Source organism: Mustela nigripes, chromosome 1, assembly GCF_022355385.1.
Source record: "Mustela nigripes isolate SB6536 chromosome 1, MUSNIG.SB6536, whole genome shotgun sequence".
Classification (NCBI taxonomy): domain Eukaryota; kingdom Metazoa; phylum Chordata; class Mammalia; order Carnivora; family Mustelidae; genus Mustela; species Mustela nigripes.
In genome coordinates this window covers 111,902,927-111,926,345 of record NC_081557.1, presented here as the reverse complement: position 1 = coordinate 111,926,345, position 23,419 = coordinate 111,902,927, and the positions used below count along the sequence as shown (strand labels likewise).

Genomic DNA, 23,419 nt, shown 5'->3' with positions numbered 1-23,419 from the left:
GATTTCTTCTAGTCCCTAAATATGCCTGCCCTGTTCTGGAGACAGAAACAGTCTAAAGTAGTCTTGTTACCCATTGTGGGATTGCTGTGATTGACTGGATCCAATAGCAAGCACTAGATCCAATCCACTGTCAATCTAACACACCATCAAAATACTTCCTCATGAATTTAAATTAAGAGTGATCCCAACTATAGACAGTGGGTGAAACCAAAGAGTCATGTGACCCTGAGCTCATTGTTTCAGTGCAAACAGATATGTAAACAGAGGACACCTGTTTCTCTGCAGTAAAAGAGAATGCACCAACATAAAGAGACAGACACTTGAGAGCCTGTGCTATGAGAAATAGTGAGCAGGGAGATGGAGAGGGTACCTGTCTTGGTAATGGATGGTGGAGCCCTCTTCAGCAACAATTGGGTACCAGGTGGTGGGTACTATAGAGGGCATGGATTGCATGGAGCACTGGGTGTGGTGCTCCATGGGTATGAAATATCTACATGTACTTTGTTTCAATGAGGTTTCTGCATACTTTTTTTCAAATATCTCTTGTAACCAAAAGGACTTTGGCTAGAAAAGCACTATTAGTCATTCTTCAAATGCGCTTCTCCTGTTCTGGCCCCTGTATGGTCAGGACTGTCTTCTAGAGAGAAAGAATACCTTGGGAATCAAAACTGTACTCTCAAAATGTGTGTGCATACACGCATCTGTGTGTAAAACAATAAAAATCTGATAGATTCATTGGTGTTAAATGTGACAGACCTAGGTGCTGCCCTTGGGGAGACTACTGTGAGCTGTACCCACAGATAGTAATTGCTTATCAGGACCTCAAATTCCACTGACATACGTATGGCCATTTCTATTTCTCTTCCTTAACCCTCAACATAAGGAAGAATATTCTATTACCTAAGGGAAAAACAATGATACATGTTTCTGTAAGATGAATTCTAGATGAGAAGTGTTGAACAGGCAAAGTTTTAAAAAAAAGACAATTACATCATTTTTATAAAATACTAAGAAAAAAAAGTGGATCATTTGTCCCTGAACCTTCCAGCAGAAGGCAAAATTCAAAAGGGAAAAATATGCTGTGAAAAGAACACCTTTTGCAGTTTTTTGGCTGGAACATGAGGGATTATCACAAAAGGTTGAGGGGTGTGAAAAATAACTGGAAGACCTAGATTATCAGACGGGCATCACAAGTTTCAACATGAAGTCCCAAAGACAATCACTTTAAGAAAAGTTATATTTAAATGACATATTCAAGGGCAAAAGGCAGAGAAGTGGGAAGACCTTGTTTCAACCGGTCCCCTGAAGTGAGCTAAATATCTATCAGAACCCTCTAAACATCCATAAAATCAGCCTGAGATGTAAGATTATATACTTCTGGATCTCTATGAGGGCAGAAGATGTCAATGGAGGGGTAAAGTGGGGTGGGATTTTGGGAGAGGCATTGCATTTCCTAAAGCCCAAGGCTGGGAAGGTCTGAGAGCAGTTGACCTTGCCGGGAGCAAGGAACATCTCTGCAGGCAGAGCTGGTGCAGGAAGGGAAGGGGCAGGACTCTGAGGGTGGTCTTCAGTCAGAGGGGTCCCCGAAAGGGATTGGAAGTCTGGGAGAGGCCCTGTCCATGACCTGCCCATGCCTGCCCCACCCAACCAGGTGTTAGAGCAAGGCAGCACATCTGGGACTACTTGCAAAAGCAGGGAGTTCGCCCAGAACAGGCAGGCATGGCATCCAGTGGACTCGGGGCACAACCCTCCACGACCATGCGTCACATGAGGGCGAAGCTACCTCTCTTTGGGTGGACCCAGAGCTGCCCCAGGATGCAGAGGTTGGGCAGGCAATAGACCCTGGGAGAGATTCTGAGGCAGATTCTGGGGGTGTGTGTGTAAGTGCAGGCTCCATGAGAGCGGGCTGTGCACTGGGGTGGGAGTCCCAGGCATAAGGTCCTTGAAGGTGCATGAAGCGAGCTCATTGTAGGGACTCAGATGGGTTTTCTTTTTCCTTGAAAGTCTTTTCTGCCCAATGTTCGTCAACTTGCCTTTTCCTCCAAACCCCTGAACTCCAGGGCACCTGCTCCCCCAAGCTTTGGTAGAATGGGTTGCAGACATTTCAGGGTTCTCCCATGTTCCCCAGAAAGAGTGCATATAAAAACAGCATACAGTCCCCAACTTTAGTGATGTGCCCCTTTCCCCTGGCACAGTGCAGGTAATGGGTCCTGAGCAACACCCCAAGTTCAGCAGGGTGTCCCCTATTCCCCACACACACAAGTATGGCACTAATAAGCCCCAGGGCAGTTCCCCAGCTTCAGCATTTTGTGCCCTGTCTGTGGGGTTGGTGGTAATGGGCTGTCAGAAACCTGAAGGACCCTCAGGCCTCCAGGTTCATGTCCCCCCAGGCACAGGTTTGACACTAACAAGCCCCAGGGCCATCCCCCAGCGTCAGCATTGTGCCCTGTGTCCCCCCGGGATGGTGGTAATGGGCTGTCAGGATCCTGCAGGAGCATCCTCCTAGTGGGGGCCTGGAAGCTGGAGGAAACCAAACCCCACTCAAGTTGCATGAGGAACAGATGAGTTGAGGTGTTTATTTGGAAGAGTAGTTTTGCTTTTACAAAAAGGACAATGGCATTGGTAGGCTTTAGAATGAAGCGAATCACTACTTAAGAAACAAGCATGTGTCTTCACTTCTCCCAGGAACTGGAACAGGTATGCAGGCCTCTTATGTCGGAGGTGCCTTCTTATTCCCACCTGACAATACTTCTCCACTCTGGCTCCAAGAGACTTGAAGTTTTGAACATCAGCATCTGAGTCAGCCTTTCAGCTTGTCACAGAACATCGCGTTCAGAGAAAGCAACAGGTACATTGAATGAAATGTCATGCCCATGTCAGGATAGGATGGACATTTTCTCTTTAACCCCATACCTCCTGGGCTTTTCTCTTGTCTCTAGTGGAGCCGAAAGTTAAACTGAAGCAGCTGTCAGCAAACTAGAGTGGGTGCAAGAGCTCCTGAGTTTCCCTGCAGGGAAAACACATGGCAGGGGATCCCAATTTCTCTGTTCATTTCTGGCTTATGAAAGTATTTGTAAAATCCCTTTCCCTAGGCAATCACTTTCATTAGAAGGGGAAGATGAGATTTACTCTGTGTGTGTTTTTAACATAGAATTTGTTCCTTCGGGGTGCCTAGGTGGCTCAGTGGGTTAAGCCTCTGCCTTTGGCTCAGGTCATGATCTCAGGGTCTGGGATAGAGCCCCACATCAGGCTCTCTGCACAGTGGGAAGCCTGCTCCTCCCCCCCCCCTCTCTCTGCCTGACTCTCTGCCTCCTTGTGATCTCTGTCTGTCTAATAAAGAAAGAAAAATCTTTACAATTTTTTCCTTCGTCTAACAGTGTTTATTCCATTGGGCTTATGTTGTGGTAGAGTGGCCAGCATCTAGAGTTAGGTGGTTTTTTAAAGTCAAGTAGAAACTTGGATGATATCTTGTCATTTTTCAAATGTGAAGTTTCTTAATTGATTAGTCTTTTCACCCAAAGAATTACAATAAGGGCAGAGGAAAAGTTCAAAATGATTTAAAGGGAAGCTTGACTTTCTAGTCTCACTAAGTGGATCATCTAGGTATTGGGACATGCTGTATTTTCTCTGTAGTTTTGATGAAGTCTTGGAATATTGATAAGGTTCAATGATGTAGAGTTTGGAGCCAACAGACAAGATAGAATTCTTGAGACATCTTTGGTGGAAAATGGTGGTTTTTTAAAGCACAGGGAGGGACAGGACCCATGGGCAGAAAGAGCTGCTGACCCGGGGATGTGAGGAGGGGTCTAATTATATACTTGCAAGTTGGGGAGGGAGTTAGGGATGGCATAAATCTCTAAGGAATTTTGGAAGCAAGGTTTCTAAGACCTTGAGGAGCTAGCTATTTTTTGGGGAAAAGTTTATTCATTACCAGTAATAAAACCTTTTCGTGAGATCCTTTAGATGTGTATCAGTGGGCCATATGCTTGGGAATGATTGTCAACACTATCTTGGCGGTTTAGAGATAAAGTTTCCAAAGGAATTGTTAAAGTAGGATCTGGTTGGGGGTAGGTGTCAGTCATTCTAGGACTGCCCTTTGCCCTTAGCAAAGCCTTAAGGTGGGGGATAGTTGAGTCCCTAGAGGAGAGTCACTCTGCCTGTTTTAAGGGCTTGTCAGTAGGAAATTTAATAATTTAATATTTAATATTTTAATTTAATAATTTAATTAAATTTAATAATTTAATAATATTAATAATTTAATAAATTTAATAAATTTTCTTCTGTTTCCCACATCATTCCCCCCTGAACAATTTTGACCCTTAAATCTTTAGGGATGTTGAGGGTGGAAGGTCTCTTCATTTGTAACTTCTTCCTGCTGAATAGGGGCATAGAGCTGTCCCTACCTACAGGTCAATGTTGGTCAGTTGAGGAATGTGTAGGGGAATTACAAAAGACTGAGTCAGCTGAATCCAACACTGACAGTAATGAAGTGTTTCTGTGAGTGCTAAGGATCATCTGTCGACATGAAGTCATTGTAGCCACGGAGTCTCAGCATTAAGTAGAGAAATATTGAACAAGGCAACACATTAAGATTAGTAAGGCTAGACAATGAGAAGTCCAAAAAAGAGATCTTTAATCATTGACCACAGTCCTCTTTTAAACCAGGAACTTAACCAATCACTGAGAGAGAAAGAAGGATTTTGAAGAGTTCCAGTCTGGGTATTCATATATTGTATTATAGTCCAGTGACATTTTTGTGATAATCTGGGATGTACACACAACATTTTATTTTGATAATTGCACATGTGCCACCCTGTGCAGCTGTTAGGACAGCTAAAGCCATTCTATTTTGTAAAGCTGCTTTATACATTTGTGTTTTAGTTATTTAATAGAAAAATGCTATTTATGTATTACTAAGGTTTTGAACCATGTACTTGTTAAGACCTTTTATGTGCCAAACAACACCCTCCAGTCCCAAAGGGAAAACAAAAATGGGTATTAGTTGGTCATACCAATGAGACACAGAATGAGTTCACCATTGTTTTAAGTTTGGGATGGTTGGCCAGGGTGGTAATGGCTTTAATAAAGCATTCATGATTTCAGGCAAAACCAGAGTACAGTGGCCTATCCAGCCTGGGGTAACCCATGAACATGAGTCAGAGCCATATAACCATTGGGGCCTGTTGGGATACAGTCCTCCAATTTTGGGTTTCTATAACTGTAGTCAAGATATCAAGGGCTATTCAGTTTTGGAGCGCTATCTTTTTAATTTGTAATAAAAGGCAGTCCATTGTCACTTTGTAGGGACCAAGGGAGTTATGGCTTGATAATAGTCTCCTTTCCTTCTAAATTGCTCCATGGACATGTAGGACTAGAAAAGCATATTTGGAGTCAGTATTAATGTTTATTTTTAAGGCTTTGGCAATTGCAAAGTGCTTTGGGAACACTATGGCATACCTAGCTTTTCTTATTCTTTTTATGAAAACTATTGTCATCAGTAAACCAACTGTCATTTGTATTTTTAACAGAGGCATCTTAAATCTGTCCAAATAGAGTAAGCAAGATTAATAACCTCTGAACAGTTATGCTCTATAGAGAAGTACAATGGTCAAGGTGATAGTTAAGTTATACAATTGTTGGGGAATCAATCCTATTTTCCAGTCATTTAATCATGTGCCATGGGGTCTTGCTATTATTCCCACAGAATAAAAAAGCAAGAAGATCATCTAAATGAGCTATTGTGAAACTTTTCTAAAGTTTACCTCAAATTGTCTAGCTTATGTAAACAACAAACATTTAAAGACAATCAAATCTAGAATTTAATATCCATAGAGGTGTGTTATTAAAACATAATTTTTCTCTCATTTCCCTCATAACCCTCATTTCCAGAGATAGCCAAATCAGTACTAATTTACTTGAAAAACAAGTCCAGTTTTAACAACCTTGGCCTAATTATTTACATAAGCTCAGCAAGAACAGTGAGTGATTATATAGATCTTTTAGAATCTGTTTTGCTGGAACTTCTTATAAGGAATCTCTAGGTCGAACTTTTAGTAGTTTCTCCAGGCCAGAATCTAAGCCACATACTTGCTATCAGACATGCCTGCAATACCTGTCGGTTTGGGTGAATTCCTCTTCCAAAGGTCCCCAACGTATCCTGAGGTTCCTGCACCTGCCAGGAAGTGACATTCCTTACTCACCTAGTGAGGCTGCTAGGAACACTGTAAGCAAGGTATCAGGCCAACAGTTCCAAGGGGCTTTATGGCTCCAGGCTTCATAAAGTCAACCTTAGTTCCTTAAAGCTGTCTGGTCATATCTGAGTCTATGCATGTCTTTCTGAAATATGACATTCCAGTCAAAGCCTTGGTAAAATAACCAGTGTTTCCAATGGTGTCCTCTTACTAGGAGAACAGATTCTTATTGAACTTATGTAAATGACTGATTGCCATGGAGGAAAGAATGCCTACTTTTGAGTAGAAAGAGACCTTTTGAGTTTTAGAGGGTTCAGATAGACAGAAAAGTTGAATGCTTTGATTTGTTTAAAAATGAATATTTTTATATCTCTGTAAGTCACAGATATCTTAAAAAGTTTTCTTAGTCTAGAAGAGCAAACATTAGAGAGCCAGCAATGTCTAAAATAAGAGATATAACACTATAATCTTTTAGTTCATTTAGTCCCATCTTTCTAATTCTGGTTTAGTTTGAATACAGCTTTAGTTAGTTCTGGAAATTCTTACCCATTTTATTTAAATATATCAAATACCTGTATTTGTCCTGAAAGTCCTTTATAGGAATCTCCTTGAAGATAAAACTCAATTTTACAAGAGAATTAGAACAATTATAAATTACAAAAAAAAAAAAAAAAAACCCTCAGAAGTGGACACTGCTAATGATCTGATACAAGAGTTTACTATGATACTATAGATAAGGAAACTCAGTTTTTCTGGGACACACTGACACATAACGCTTTAACAGCTAGAAACAGAATGTAACATAGCAAACGAGCAAGCCTAATTAGTCAAGACTTTGTTCAAGATTTAAATCTTGGGGAATTTTGTTAAAACCTTTTAAAGCACATGCCTAAATAGGATTAGGGATATTAAAGATCTGATAAAACAAAACATAGAAACTGATTTTTCTGGCAGACAAAGAGAAAAACATTTGTATTTTCTTCTTAACAGCAGATCAATTAATCTAAGAAAACTCTGTCTCTTTTGAACAGGGAGAAAGCAGACTTTCTGTACCAGTGTCTTTATTTTTTATTTTTAATTTTTTATAAACATATAATATATTTTTATCCCCAGGGGTACAGGTCTGTGAATCACCAGGTTTACACAGTTTGTACCAGTGTCTTTTAAAATTCACTTCAATCTTAGTTTGCCCTGACCATACCTAAAATTTCTTTTCTGAAGATTTCCCTTCACAAACTTTCTACAACTTTCCTTTGCATTCAGGTTTTGTCCCAAGCCATTTCCTTCCAAACAACCATCCCATTTAGGACAAAATTACCTTTTTTTTTTTTACCTTCAATAAAATGCATTTCCATTCCTTAAATCTTTCTTATATATCTTCTACTTTTCCACATACATAGTTGTTTCCCTTATTTCCATCAGTCTTAGTTACAGTTACAGAATCTTGTTCTCTTATAAACACCTTAATCTCTAGTGAAGACTAAATATAAACCTATTGTGAATTGTTACAGCAGAATTCATTAGATGGCAAATTTATGAATCAGTTAAGTGCAAAACATGTTTACCAACAGATTTAAATATTCTTAGTTTCTTTGCAATAAGAAGTCAAAAGCACATATACTCAATGCTTTAGCACTTTATCCTATTTGGAAAAGATCTAGATGTCCAACAAATTTAATTTTATTTGTTATCCAAGCAAAACTTTAAACTTTCAGGTTACCAAAGACTTTGAAAGCTGTATCAGCACTTACTCATTAAAACTTTGAGACAGAAAATTAACCATCAGTTTAGTCATCTCTTTGCTAACAGATTTTAACAAATAACACGAGCTTATTTCACCTTCAGTAAACTTTGATTGACGTTTCATGTTTACTGCTGATAACTTAAAATAACTGATAACTCATATCTTAATTAAACCAACAGACGTAACTTAGTTCAAATACTGATTTACTTTCCACCTGGGTACACTGTACTTTTAATGTTTACCTGAGACTCAGGTGGGGATATCTGGAGTAGGGGGTGGGGTGTTAGGTCCAGAGGGTGCTCTTCTTGCTCCTTGATAGTGAAAAGAGAAGGAGCCATGGTGCAGGAAGCACTGAGGATAGTCTAGAGGCCAGTTATGCAGGCCGCACCCAAGTTGGTACAGAGACAGGAGAAAGGGGAGAACAGAAGAAACAAAATGCTTCCAGAAGGCAGAGGAAGTGTTCCCAGTTTTAGAGCTCATCAGCTCAACAGAGGAGCAGATGCCATGTTTTTCTGCCAACAAGAGGTGAGGGGTTAGGCAGTCCACATCGGGCCAGAGAAGACAGGGAATTTCTGTGAAACAAAGGAAGTTTTGGCAGCTGCTTGGGAATATTCCTTAAACTCTCTGTCTCAAGTTAGACTAACTACAGTTGGCTCCAGTTATAACCATTGACATGGGAAATGAGTGAGGGAGAAGCCCTCACATCTATTAGGAAGAACATAGAGAGATAAAGTCAAAGTCCCTTTGCTAGTAATGGCCTGTGTATCCTCCAGAAACCTGGGTTTACTAGGAGTAGGCCTATTTAGATGATTATCCACTATGTCAGGAGGGAGTAAACTAGCTGACCCATTTGGGCAAACATATTTTTACAACAGGCCCTTAGGTCAGGGTTCTCTTGTAGAACAATGAAGGTCTAGGTATGAGCAATGAAGGTATCCCAGGTCCATTCTCCCTATTTCCTGCAGAGGAGATCTAACTGATAGATCCCACTGAAGCCATTCAGTGTTACAGGAGCTCAGTCCTTTTCTAAGTTTTACAATGCAATTTGTTTCCACTGGGTTAAAAGGCACCCCATGGTAGAGTCCTTGGGAACCAAAGAAGCCTACTGAGGCCATGCTCCCAGAATAGGAAAGAAGGTCCATTACCAAATCCACCACCACCACCCCCACTCCTGGGTGGCGTCCCATACAGGACATGTCAGAGGTTCCCCTGTGTGCCTGCAACCGGAGGCATCCCTCACACAAGACATCGCTATTGATCACATTGATCATATCATGATCCTGCCTTCCCCAGGAAGGCATTCCTGCCAAAAAAGGCCCTGAGGGGTGCTGGCGTGCCCTTCCACTACCCCATTACATCCTAGGCTGCCAATGGGTGCCTGGTGAATGGACTAAAATACCATGTTGTGCTGTTGTCTGTCCTGAAGGCTGCATACTGTTTTGCCATTTTAACCCATGGAAAATACTAGAAAAGCTTGGCAAGGGGAAATTACAGAATTTTGCAGCTCTAAGTAGTTAGTAGAGGACACTGACAAGAAAGAGTAAAGACTGAAATCCATCATGGCCTAAGCTACATGGTCCACCTACACACGTGGTCCTTACAGCCAACTTCCCTAACAAATGGTCCCCAGTTAGGTTTTAATTCAATCAGGTCCTGGTTTCAGCTGGCTCCCAGTGGAGGTCCCGTGGCCAGAACTGGCTAGACCAGGGATGTGGAGGGGATCACATTAGATCAATCAGGAGGAAACCTCACATGAGAGTCTTAAGATTGGCAGCCATCCTGGTGACTTAGGTGCCTGTCCCATGCCCAAGACAGACAACTTTGTATAAGAACAGGAATAAAGAGAGGCCATCAAGTCTCTGGGTCTTATTACCATTCTGGCCAGGGTACTAACTTTCAGCCAAAAGGCATACTTTCTCCTCCCTATAGAGTAGCCATGGGCTAAAGGACTATGGCCTGAGCAATCAACAGGAAAGTGTTCCTTAAAAACACTCCTTGAAAAGCCCCTGAAATGAGAGTAAAGGAAGAAGAGAGAAAGTACTCACCAATTTTGCACCAAAACTCAGAGTCCCCATGTCAGCAGGTGTGAGCCTGCTAGCAGGGGAGTCAGATCAGATGGCTGCGAGAACTGAGAGGTCCTGGCGGTGGCCCATCGCTCTTGATGCACAGGCCAGCTTGCTCCAGGGACAGGGCTCTGCTCCCTGGCAAGCCCTCCTGCTGCAGATGTGATATGAAAGTTGCTTCCTATTGGATTCTCAGGCCCTTGTCTTAGCAGGGGGCTTGGTGGGGAACAACCCACAGGCAACATTATGGATTCTTGCCCAGTGTGCCCCTTGCTTCCTCCAATGAGGCACCACAGGTGTCCTCTGCCTGGTGTCTGTGAATTCAGCCAGCAGAAGCATTTCCTCCAGAGCCACACCCCTGAGAAATCTGCCCCTTCCTGTGCTGTGTGGAAGAGACCAGTTTTCATCTGCAACTGAAATCCCAGCTCCTGCCATTAGTTTCCAAGGCCACATGGCATACCATGTGGCTAGGGCTTCTCCTTGAAGCTCTAGTTTCACATGGGACCTGATGTGCGAGACAAAGACTAAACCTGGGCAGCCTGCTCCTGCTGGTGGTGGTGGTGGTAACTTCCTGAAATCTGTCCAGCAAAGCCTTGTTTGTGATGACATTCCAGGAAACAGTGACAGTTGCACCATTCTGCCCCAGCACAGGAGGACACCAGACATCAATCATAGGTGGCTGGTGCAGGGAGGAGAAATATCTGTTTCCCAGGTCCTTGACCAGAGGGAGATTTGGACCCTGAGATGCTTCTCTGCTCAGCTTCCTCAAATGAGCACATGAGGCAAGGGGAGGATGTGTAAGTGCTCACCTGGAATCGAGGAAGGTGTCTGGTTTTGGTTTCATGTGCAAGTCGATTCCTCTTATGGCTCATTTTCCTGATCGTCTTCAGGGTGCCATAGGGAGACCCATTGTCCCAGCCATCCTGGCTGTGCAAGAGCTCTGATCACCTTTTCCCCCAGGGCTCTGGTCTGGGAAATCAGAGAGAGTCAGAGGTGAAATCATCCAAGTAGGCTTCCATTTCTCCCTTGCCAAGATGAACTGGTGACTGTGATAATTTCTCTGGAAATAGAAAGGAGACAGGGCTGGGTGCTGAAGGGGAGGTGGCAGCAGGGCTTGGTATTCACATAGGGACCAGGTGGGACTTCACTAGGAAGGTGATGCTTGAGTCAAGTTCTAAAGAAGGTGAGTGATATAATTTCAATACCCTTCTAAATGGAAAGGAAAGCACATGCAAAGGCCCTGGGGCAGAACCATACCATGTATGTCTAGGAGCAGCAGGAAGGCCCCATGACCACAGGAGGCAGTTTAGGATATGACTTCAGGTTGGTGACAGTAGGGTGACAGAAAGCTATTGCAGGGCCGTGACCCCATTGGACCCTGTTTCCCTGGACCATCGTGGCTACAGTGTTGATAACAGATGTCACAGAGTTGAAGATGGGCAATGGAGGTCAGTGATGAGGCTTCTCCAGGAACTCAAGCAAGAGATGGTCTCCAGTGTGGACCAGACAGGTGGCTTTGGAAGGAGGGGTTAGTTCTATCCTGGGTACCTATCAAAGATGGACCTCATGGAATTTGGCAAGGGTTTGATATTGGGAATGGGAGAGAGGAGGAACTGAGGTAACTTCCAGCTCTTGTTCATTGTCCTGAGTGAGGTGAAGGGGCTGGCTTCTGAGGATAGGAGGTAGTCCAGCTTCCACCTGCTGAGGAAGGTGTCTTTCACAGTGGATCTGCTGATGTTTGTGTCTGGGAGAACTTTGAATTTCTACACTCTTAGCAAATTTCAAGAACAAGTCTCCCCCACTTTTCTCAAATTTCATGGTAAGACACTTGGTTTTTGGAAAGATCTATGTGATCACCCAGCTCCAGTAGGAGGAAGAAACCTGAAGAGGATTTCCCTCTTATGACAAAGGTGGAAAAGTGGGCATTGCGTTCAGCATCTCTTTTGTGGGGAACCACTACCGAGATGGTGTGCACCCCAATCATCCCTTCCTGGGCACGTTCTCCGTGTCCAGCCACCAGCACTTTGAATTGTGCCTGTGAGTATCTGCTGTGCTTTATCTCCATTTGGGGGGGGGGGCACCCATTAGGATGTTGTGTCCAGAAGCCTAAGAAGAGTCAAAGAGAAGGAACTTTCGGTGTCTGAGCAAGCTCACTCATTTTTCTGTAGAAATGAATGGTAATTCTTTTTCCACTTTATACCATTTCTGCTGTGAAAGATTTATTTATTTACTTGAAAGAGAGAGAGAGAGATCACAAGTAGGCAGAGAGGCAGACAGAGAGGGTGAAGCAGGCTCCCCAGTGAGTAGAGAGCCCAAAGTGGGATTTGATCCCAGGACCCCAAGATCATGACCTTAGCCGAAGGCAGAGGCTTATTAATCCATTGAGCTGCCCAGACACCCCTAAATTTCCACATATTTTTAGCTGTCCCATTTTCTTCTTGTGAATGATTTCTACATTCATACTGTTATGGTTGGACAAGATTAGAACCAGAGCATGAAGGGAGCACTCAGTTTAAAGTTTAATTTCCTGGGGTATTTTCTAAGGGCAGGCCATGACTTCCAAGGGGACAGAGGAAGGTTTTGTGAGACTTGCTGGATGGTCAACCCTTGTTAGAATTACTGACTACTACCATACAGACTGTGTACCACACTTCACACTGTAGCCCTAAAAGACTTGTACTTCCTTAGAAACATTTTACCATAGGTTCAGTGGTGGCCTTCTCTAACGGAAAGGTTTGGGTTCAAGTGATTCAACATCAGTGTAGATGATGCAAGGTACAGTTTCACAGCAAACATGACAAAAACATGTAAATGACAGAACAGTATGTAGTTAAATGTACTCTGTTCTATGGCAGGGATGGGAAAAGTGAACAATTAGGTCAGAAAGGTGAATGGGCATTCCAAGAAGTGCTGGAATGGTCAGGGGGGAGGGGTGTGTCGCTTGGAGGGAAGGACCGGGAAACTTGTCATGGGTTACAAAATTGCAGCATCAGAGTGTGTGCTCTACCTGATCCACAACCCCTGGTGGCATTGCGAGCATTCTAGATCCAGAGGATCTACAGACTGCTGATTGGCCTGAGCAGAGTCTCCATGGTATATCTTCTTGGTTCCTGGGTTTAGCTCTTCTCCTTTTGCTTTCCTCTGAGCTGCACTATTTTGTGTGGATTCAGTACTGGTAGTTGACACAAATTCTTTCTGAAAAGAAGTGGAACAGAAGTCATCCTTGTTTCCTAAGTAGACCTGAATATATTCAATTGTCATCACCATTTCCCAGGCCCCTGGGCCTTCATCTGCTGGCCAACTCCGAGATTTTTGGAAACATCTTCTCTTTTCAACAGGTTGAAAGAATTAGTTTGATTTTTTTTAATTTTTTTTAATTTAAAAAAAAATCAACCAAATCACACATTTCATAATCTATAAAATGATCTGAAAACACTGAATGAACAAGGCTTGACAGGATGAAGGAAGAATTAGCTTTGCAGGAAGGTTTACGCCAGTTTACTCTCTGCTGCCCCTGTGTGGCCACTCTCCAGATAGCACGTGGCCGAATGTGCTCCAATTTAGCAGATTCAAGAGAGATTGAGACAGGTTGGTCCCTGAATTCCTTAGCTCCTAAGAACTATCCTCTAATTTATGAATGATATTCTACATCAAGTATGTATTAACTAGATATTAGGGCTACGGTCAAGGTGAAGTTGCATGCATTAACTATGGGCAGCTTTTTGTATGTCAATCTTACATGCCCAAAGTGATTTAAAAAAGAAAAAATAATAATAATAATAAAATAGGAGAGGATATAGTCACCACAGCACAGAGCACATTACCTGTCCCAGGAGATAGGTAACTAAACATAACTATTGTTTCATCTTTAGCTGAGGACCAGGAGCTGGTCCTGCCGGTACCTGGCAGGTAGCATCTGTGACCAGCTGCTCTTCCTCCAACACCCACACCCAGCTTAGCACATCCTCTGCTATGCTCAAGGGCAGCAAAACGATGGTCCAGGGCAGGTATGACTCCCTTTTGTCAGGCGTGGCTTGCTTCCGACAGGTAGGGAAGTGGGCCAGGTTACATACACGTGACATGTTCTTTTGGTTCCTTGCTATATGCCTCCCCCTTTGGTCACCCTGGTCCTGAAACTTTGGCTCCTGTGAGAATTTGGGTTTGAAGAACCTTTCTGCTGATATTTCGAAGTGAAGATCTGTGTTACCTTTGTTCCCTGTCCTTGGAAAAGAAATGGAGGTGAGAAAAGTCTTCATATTCTGAGAGCAACAAAAAGAAATATTAAGTGTGTTGTACCCCTGGCACTTCAGACTTGAAAGCAATGGCCAGCTACGTATATTATGTTCTACACAATCAGCTCTGGGGACTCTTAGAAGCATGTGGAATGAAATTGTCTGAATGAAATCTCGTTACTGAACTTTTGCCTTACAGAAGATAGTTTAGGGACACCCGCCCCTCACCCACCATCTTATGTCTGGTCTGGCCAACGCCCAGTCACACTGACATGTGTAGCCACACAAAGGCACAACTATGATATCCTCCTGGAGCACTCCCGGACCCTTGCCCCTCGGTCTGGCCAACCTGCACACACCCCAGTCCTCCTGAGCATTCCCTGCAGTGACACAGCTGTGATCACTCTCCTGGAGCACTCCCAGTACCCCTGTCCCCAGGTCTGGCCAAGCCTGCACACTCCCAGTCCTCCTGCGTGTCCCCTTCATGGCACTTGTCACACAAGGCTGTCATTTATTGTCTCTCAGTCCGTCCTTTCTGCTTGGAGTAGATCTGTCTCACAGATGCCTGGCTGGATGACAGGTGGATTAATGGTTTCTAGATCTTTTGTCCTGGAAGAGGAGGCATCCTTCAAAACCCTGATGGGCAGGGGGGAGTCTCTGTCCCTCTGTGTGCCCCCAGACTCGGTGGAACCTAGTGTCCACCGAGGGATGTGGGAGTCCTCCCAAAAGAAGTTTGCTCTGTGAAAGTGTATTCCTACTGAGATCATTATGGCCACTGCATGGCTGTTCCCGTGAGACAGACAGCATGCTACTGCATCGTATTCTCCTCGCATGCTGTGTTTAAAAGAGGAAACACACGCTCACACTCACAAGTTCGCACTCACGACTACCACGTAAACGACAGTGAATTCCCATTGGGCTGCAGACATGTAGACGTGTAGACGTGCCATTCAAAGTGTAAATAGCGGAGGACGGAGATGGAGTTCTGGCTAAAAGGATGGAAGTCTTTGCCTCTGGGGGTGAAGAAATTAGATTTTACCCAGAAGGTGCTACATTGTACTCAAAGAAGTGACATGATCCTAGGACCTTTGAGACCAGGGATCAGCACAGACTTTTCTGTAAAGTCTTCTTTAAAGATTTTTCTGTTAGGTGTTGCAGTACATGTGGTGTCTCTGACAATGACTCCACTTTTGCATTGTGGCTTAAAAGCAACCACAGACTGTCCATAACTAATGTTCCAGCCACACTTGACTGACAGAATACAGGGGGACATCCCATTTGGCCCATGGGTGGTAGTTTCCCACACCAAGATCTGCAACATGATGGAGGATGGGGGAGAGGGCTGTCCTTTTCCAGTGGCAGAGTGGGAGTACACTGGGATCTATCCTGCCTGACCCTGGTACTTCCACTTGAAAGGAAAAAAAAAGATGATAGTGAGATTGGCAACAATTAAGCCTCAGGAATTCCCTTGCATTTCTTTGGAGACCTCAAGCTTCCCACAACACATTTGTCTGTGGTTGAATTCCACATAGGTATTGTTTGGCTGAGTATGTCCCCATTGCCTGGTGGGTATATCTTGCAGATTATATACCATACAGATGGTCATCTTGTTCAGGCCAAGCCCATGAAGACATTTAGGGTTCTCCTGAGTTAGGGGAGGATCTAGCATGTGTGGACTTCAGGATGAGTCTGATTCAGCCCTCAGCAATGTTATGGAGCACCTGGCTTCCTGGGTCCTCCGTGACACTGGCACAGGCCTGGCCTGGGCCACTTCTGCAGTTGTGATGGAAAAGCCCCTGGCCTGGGTGGTCCACCCCAAGCTTGGCTCGGCAGGCTGAGACCCGAGGTTCCTCCCACCTCATTGGCTGGGACCAGGTCACATGCCCATGGATGAGCCATCCCTGGAGACAGGGATGGAGCCATGAAGATTGGCACAGGTTGTTATGACCTCTGTTGTAATGACTTTCCTAATGGCGGTGGTGGCAAGATCTTCTGGGATGCATCTGCTAATAAAACAAATATCAATTTCTGATATAAGTGGGTCCAAGATGCTGGCTTAGCACCTAGCACCTGAGTCCCAGCACCTTGGTACTACCATCCTACTTTGCAGAGACCATGGCTGAGAATGAGCAGGGTGGATGGAAACTGGTCTGGTGTGCACAGGGAAGGGTGTGTGTGTGTAGGGGGTTGGGGATAATAGCTCTGGCCAAGCTGTATCTCCAATTTACCTAGGTTCGAGAAGGTGCGGGGAATCCATGGTGTTTACTGTTCGTCATTTTGCAGAGGAAGAATATGTCTTTCGCATAGAGTATGGTGAGACTTGTTCCGAGGATTCTCTAGTTGGTACAGAAGTTGGAGAGAGCAGCACCCTCCCCTCTGCTAGGATAGGTGTGAGAGGCTGAGTGCTCTCAAGGAGGTGTCTGGCTTTCACAGGGCTCACTGTGAATCTGCACACAGTACTGATGAGGAAAGTTCATGGTTTTGTTCTGAGGATGGAGTATTGGAAGAAGGTGGTGTCTGTGTAATCCCGAGAAGGGGACAGATCTGGAGTCCACTGTAGAGTTACTTCGTGGGAGTGGTGGTGATCTGCAGCATCTGCTTTGTGAGATGTCTGCCCTTTACTGAATTCTGGGTGTGGTTTCTGTGACTTTGTCCTAATGGCTGGGATTTCCAAGGGGTGGGATATTTGGGCTTCACTCTAAGAGTTGGTCCACTGGGAGTAGGCAAGTACCATTCTGCTCCTAAGAAGTGTGTCTCTGGTGCTTGGTGTGTGTGTTAAAAGCCTAGAGGTCAACGGTGAGGTGGTTACAGTGGTCAGCAGGCTATTATGGTTGATGATTTTTATGGGTGAATTTCATAAGATGAGATGGTAGATCTTATTGTTAGGGGTCCTCATTAATTCCCTTAAAGGGTGCTTTTCCTGAGGTTCGTATTCAATATCTTTTTATTGCTTCTAATAGCCCTCCTTGTGTTTGGTATTACAATAGCAGTGCATTACAACGTTGCCTTCATTTTACCCCTGTGCTGATGAGATTTTGAGAAAGGAAAATGTTGTCAGTGCTTCCTCAAATTGTACACTGAAACAGCCAAATAGTAAAGTTTTATTTTTGACACAAAGTGGGAAGTATCCTGCTGTGATTCTTAGTTTAAAGGAGGGGAGGGGGGCCCTCTTTTGGTACTGGTAATGAGTACCATAGACCTTCCTAGGGGAAATTATCAGATTCTATTGGAAACTTGGTCTTGTTATTGCAGAAGAATCAAGGGTTAATCAATTATTTGTCTCCTGTTTCATTTTCCTTGGACATTTCCCTGATATTTGTTTTCATACCTCTACAATTGTGAAATCGTCGCAACTTTGAAACCACCTCGCCCTTCTCTGCCAAAGGTATGTTTGGGCCAAGGAAAAAGCTGCTTCTGGGTGACTGGGAGACTCTAGAAACAGAATACTTTCAGTACGAAGTTATTAGAATCCTAAATTCCAAGCGAGCTCTGACACCCAGATGAAAGACAGCCAGATTTAGAAACTCCAGAGAGCAGACTGAGAGTTTTGGAGGGAGGAGGGGTGGGGGATTGGGTGAGGCTGGTGGTGGGTATTATGGAGGGCATGTATTGCATGGAGCAGTGATGTGGTGTATAAATAATGAATTTTGGAACACGGAAAAAAGAAGCTAATTTAATTTAAGAAAAAAAGAAAAGAAAAGAAAGAAACTTCAGATAGAAATTTTGTGTCTGTGATGACAACTGAAAATTTTTTTGAAAAAACAAAAGAAAATGTGTCATCCCTAAACCTAACCTTAACCCCTAACTTTAACACTGAAACCTGACCTGACCTTAAATCCCAAACTGGAACCCCGAATCCCAAATATGAAATTGAACCTGGAGTCTGGAATCTGAACCTGAGCCCTGGATCCAAGCCCTGAACCATGAACCCAAATCCTAGACCTCTGAGTCATGAACTCTGAACCCAAATCCCAGCATGAACCCAAAACCCAAATTTGACTTTGAACTTAATCCCAGAAGTCCTGAGTCTTTTTTTTTTTTTTAAGATTTTATTTGTTCATTTGACAGAGCTCACAAGTAGGCAGAGAGGCAGGCAGAGAGAAAGAAAGGGAAGCAGGTTCCCTGCTGAGCAGAGAGCCTGACACGGGGCTCAATCCCAGGACACTGAGACCATGACCTGAGCCGAAGGCAGAGGCTTTAACCCACTGAGCCACCCAGGCATCCCAAGCCCTGAGTCTTAAACCCTAAACCATAAACCTAAAGTCCTCAACTGTAACTGTCCTCTTGCCCTCACTGTAAATCCTCACTCTGACCCTAAACCCAAGGCCTGATCTAGAACTCTGACTGAAACCTGCACCTGAACCCAAATTCAAACCCTTCACCCCACTTCCTTTATGCATTCACCACTGATGGGTATTTGCAGTTTCTACCTTTTGATTCTTGTGAACACTGTTTGCGTTGGGGGCTAGAGTTAGGGTTTTGGAGTGGGGTCAGGGCCAGGCTTGAGATCAAGTTGAGGTCAGAGTGTGGGTCTCCTTCCGGGACAGGGTCATATTTGGAGCCACTGCTTAGGTCAGGGACACTTGTCATTCCATATTGTTTCCAATTCATTGTTCCTTAGCTATTTTTGGAGAAGTTGGGGGATATTGGGCTCCATGCGGCTTGAATTTCCAGAATGAAATGGCTTCAGCTGGACCCCAGGAGGGAGCCAGTGTTTCCATGGAAGGGTGAGCTCCTCTAGTCCTACACTGCCTCCCCCACCTGCAGAGGGTGCAGGAGCCAGCTGCAGCCCTGAGCCTGGCCTGCACAGCCACAGCTGGGAAAGGAGTCTGGCCTCCTCAGTACCCACTGTGGAGACTTCTGGAGGACATGGGGCTGGTCCCACACTGACAGGACAAGCTGGAGAGGATCTGAGTCTGCATCCACACTGACAGGACCCACTGTGGAGGGCGTGGGATTGCATCCATATTGACAGCAGTCCAGCCCCCTCAGGATCGGCTGCTGGAGGAGAAGGTGAGGAGAAGCCACCTGAGTGGGGATTGGCCAGGGGGTGCGTGGTCTCAGGACCCCATGGAGGAAGGCCGTGTTGCGTAGACACTGGGTTTTCCATGGTTTTGTGTGCAGTGACATGACTTCCCATGGTGCTGTGTGCAGGGCTGTGGGGTCTCCCCTTTCTGGGCTCATGTGCGTGCCCCGGGTCCCACGTCTGCACACGTGGATTCAGTTCCTGGGGCTCCTCAGACAGTCTTCAGTCAGGGAGCAGATGCCCACCTTGGTGCTTGTGCTCCCCGCGCCTCCGCCCTGTAGGATCCTTACCGTGTCCACACCCACTTCAGGGTTGGTCCAGAGTCCGGAAGTTCTGGAACTACAGTGCGAACTCTGTAGAGGCTTTGCGGAGAGCAGGTATTTTCACAGTGTAGGTTCTTCCTTGAGCACAGTGTCTTCCCGTCTGCGTGCGCCTCCCTTTCTGTCTGTCATCAGTGTCTCACAGCTGTCAGAGGACAGGTCTGTGACCCCCCCCCCCCTTGGTTCAGGGGAATCCTAGGTATCTTGTTCTTTTGGATGCAGTAGTAAATGAGATTGTTCTCTGTGGTCTCTTTATGATGGTCCCTTCAGAGCATGTAGAAAAGCAAGTGATTTGTGTATATTGATTTTGTTCCTTGCAAGTATCTTTAATTTATTAGTTCTGTTCACTTTAAACTCAAACTGCCAGTTACTTGGCCAGCAAAATGGGCTTATCTGGGAAGAGCAAAGACTGGCAATCTCGGATGAGCAAGCTATGGGTACATCGCAGGCAAGTGCAAGAAACAAAGGAGAGGAACATCATTTCATGGAGAAGGAGGAAGAAGTTGGGAGGGGTGCTTGGAAGGAAAGTCCCCCTGGAGAAAGGCAGGGGTTCAGGGTGAGGGAGGATTCTCACCCGCCGTGCTGCGGGGATGGTGGATCTCTTGTAGGAGATGAACTCTCCGGCTTCCCCTGTGGGGCCTGGAATGGATGAGTCTCCCCTGTGGGGGATTGTAATGTGGGGTCTGTAATGGGCACTGAGTGCCAGGGGCCCCATTCCAGCCTCCCCTTCTGGTGTCCCCAGTCCACTTTACTGAGGCTGCCCTTCATGCTTTTTCACAGTTCTAACCAGGTTGTCATGGAGCATTGTGGGGAATTGGAATTCCAAATCCCGCTGCTTCTACTGCACCCTGGACATGGGGGTCCCCTGTTTAATCCTCCCATGAATCTCTAGCTAATACGTGGCCTCCTCCAGTGATTAGTGGTCTCTCCATGGTGGGTGAACTGGATCTGGGAGGGCTTGGCCTCCACCCTGGAGTCTGATGTCCTCTCTGCTTCTGTGACGTGGTGCTGACATGAATGTTTGGAAGAGTCATTTACTCTGCAGTGACTTCAAATCTGCAGTAACTTTCCACAGCAGCACAAATACACTTTATCTCCACACTCAGATTCCTCGGCTGCCATTTCTTTACCACCTTTGCCACTTCACACCGGTTACTTCGGTGCATTTTACCCCAAACAGGGGCACTGTCCCACGGAACCACCAAGTGAGGAAATCGTGACGGTTCCCACATTTGAACCCAGACCGCAGGCCCACTTCAGCTGTCACCACCTTCCCAACAGTCTGAAGTGTCTTCAATATTTGGATCCAGTTTTCTTCTTCTGGAATTTCCTCCACGACTTTCCCTTCTTTGGGCAACCTTTCTGGATTTATCTGAGTGGTAATTCACTATGGCTAATGTCACGGAGACTGTTTTCACTGTCCATTCACGTTGTGACATGCATCAGTCCTTCATTCACTTTTTCATGGTGACTAAACATAAGAACATTGACCCCCTTAAAACGTTTCAGGTACACAGTTCACTGGCCTTCGTTGAGTTCTCATGGTCGCGTGTCATTCTGTAGAACATTTTCATTCTCTCTGAGGGAGCCTGTGTGCATGAAACACCAACTCCCCGTGGCCATTTCCCTTCAGCCCCTGCAGCCACATCCAACCTTGTGTCCCAGACGCCTCACCCAAGTGGGACCATACAGTATCTGTCCTTCCGTGACTGGCTGATTTCACTCAGTGTAATGATTTCCAGGCTCAACACGTGTTGTAGCCTGTGTCAGAACTCACTTCATTTTTAAGGCCGAATCATGTTCTATTGTGTATAAACCATATTTTGTTTATCCATTCACCTGTCAGTGGACACTTGCGTTGCTTCCACCTTTTGGCTCTTGTGAGTAATGCTGCTCTGAATAAGGGTACTTCTACTTTTGATTTTAGGGGGCATATAGGCTACACTGGAATTCTGTGCTTAATATTTTAAGGAACCACCATAATTTTTTCCCACAAGTGAACCATTTTACTTCATTCCTTCATGGGCAGAACAAGATTGTTTTTTGCAAGGGTTAGTTTATTTGCCTTCTAATACAGATGTCCATGCTCAAATAAGACATTTTCTTGGAATATTTTACAGTGAGTAAACCTTAACATGTAGCCCAAATAGGTATAGAGAAGAACCAAATGTTCTAAAGCAACACTTAAGAAAATATTTCTTGACATTAATGTTTTCTGGTCAAAATCTTTAAAAATTGAGTTTCTCTGTCACTCTTCTCACAAGTGGATTCAATGGCCCTGTGTTGGCTGAAAAGTATCTTCTCAGTGGGCTTCCTTAATGGGCCTCTCTGAATAGGATGCTCTCTTAGTCCTTACCCTGTATTTTTTCCTATCATTGATCCATTGATCATATCCCACGGTCTTTGCAAGCTCCCAGGTGGGACTAGAGCTATACATTTGTACTAATTAGATACTCCATAAATATTTATGAAATGAACAAGTTTGGGTTTCTTTTTAATAAAAAATATACACGTTTTACCAGTGAATTTTTTACCATTTCAGAATATATTTGGAGAAGTCCACTGCTCCATGAGTACACATCTGTCAAGCCTTTGGTTTTCTTGTGTCCTGTGTCATGCTTCCCTGAGCTGGCTGGAGTGCTCCTGACCCATGTATGAAGCTCAGCTTCAAATCTTAGGGGTGAGTTCTGTGAAGGCGCTGGGGGGTATTTGGGGGTCTTGTCCTGCTGGACACCACCGTGTCATCTGGGGCCAGATGTGATGTGAGCACCCCCTCTTTCCCTAGCTTTTCCCATCCAGCTCTACCCTCTGTCAAAATGTGGATTTCCCACTAACTGTGTCTTTGCAGACAAACTCTGAGATGGGCTATGCTTGGGACTCATTGACATCACAGAGTCTCGTTATAAACAGTGTCAAGGTCTTCTGTGGCACTGACATGACCTATGTTCCCAGAATATGCCCCATGAAGAGTCCCATGAGAGTCCAGGAGTCCAGGAAAGATAAATGGGTGATTGTGGCTCTAGGTCAAGCCACTCTAGGGGATCCTGCTGGAGATCATGTCACCTCTCAGTCTGGCTCTTTCACTGATTTCCAATAGGACCTAGGAAAGTCATTTCAACTGATTTCAACTTCAGGCTCATCATTTCTAAAATAGGAACTGTTTTTAAATTAATCGATTCATTCAGGACTATGAAATGAACTCGTAGGAAGCTCTGGGCAGTCTCCAAGATGGATTCTCCCTCAGGGTTCTGGCTCCCATCCTCCTTGATCCTATTGAGATCCCCACTGGACAAAATGGCTGCACCATAGAAATTTCCCAGGGCAATGTAGGACTAGCAAGAGTCTTCAGGGTGTGCCCCCATGCCATCTGATGTGGCTGAGGGGCCATGAGCACTTTTGAACCCAAACCAAGGTTTTGGCTGTGCGGTCTTACTTGCACAAATAACAGTGCCTGGGTCAGGCCTTCACTGCAAGAGCTGAGCCGGCTTAGGGAGGACCTGGCCCAGGATGCTGGCCCCATGACACTGTGAGGGGACTGTGAGTCCACAGTGAAGTCATGTAATGCAACAAGTGATTCTACATCAGGATAGATGATGCAAGGTATAGTTTGGCAGCAGACATGACAAAAAAAATCTAAATGACAGAATAGTATGTAGCTAAATGTACTCTATACTGTGGCAGTGGTGAGAAAAGTGCACGATGGGGTCAGAAAGGGGAATGGGAGTTCCAGGAAGCAGGCTGAAGCAGTCAGTGGGTAGTGGGTGTCTCATGGAGGAAGGGACCAGGAGACTTGTTGCAAGTTACCCCAGAGCAGCATCAGGATTGTGCTCTGCCTGACCCATG

General features: G+C 44.9%; 1 long non-coding RNA gene across 1 annotated transcript; it reads right to left on the bottom strand.

Annotated features, from left to right (window-relative positions):
- Window positions 1-2,614: 2,614 nt before the first annotated feature.
- Window positions 2,615-10,509, bottom strand: LOC132013453 (uncharacterized). The gene is made up of 3 exons (XR_009403007.1): window positions 9,981-10,509; window positions 6,113-6,172; window positions 2,615-2,812 (listed from the first exon to the last, which is right to left on the bottom strand). It is a non-coding gene; the product is annotated as an uncharacterized LOC132013453 (long non-coding RNA).
- Between the last annotated feature and the right edge of the window lie 12,910 nt (window positions 10,510-23,419).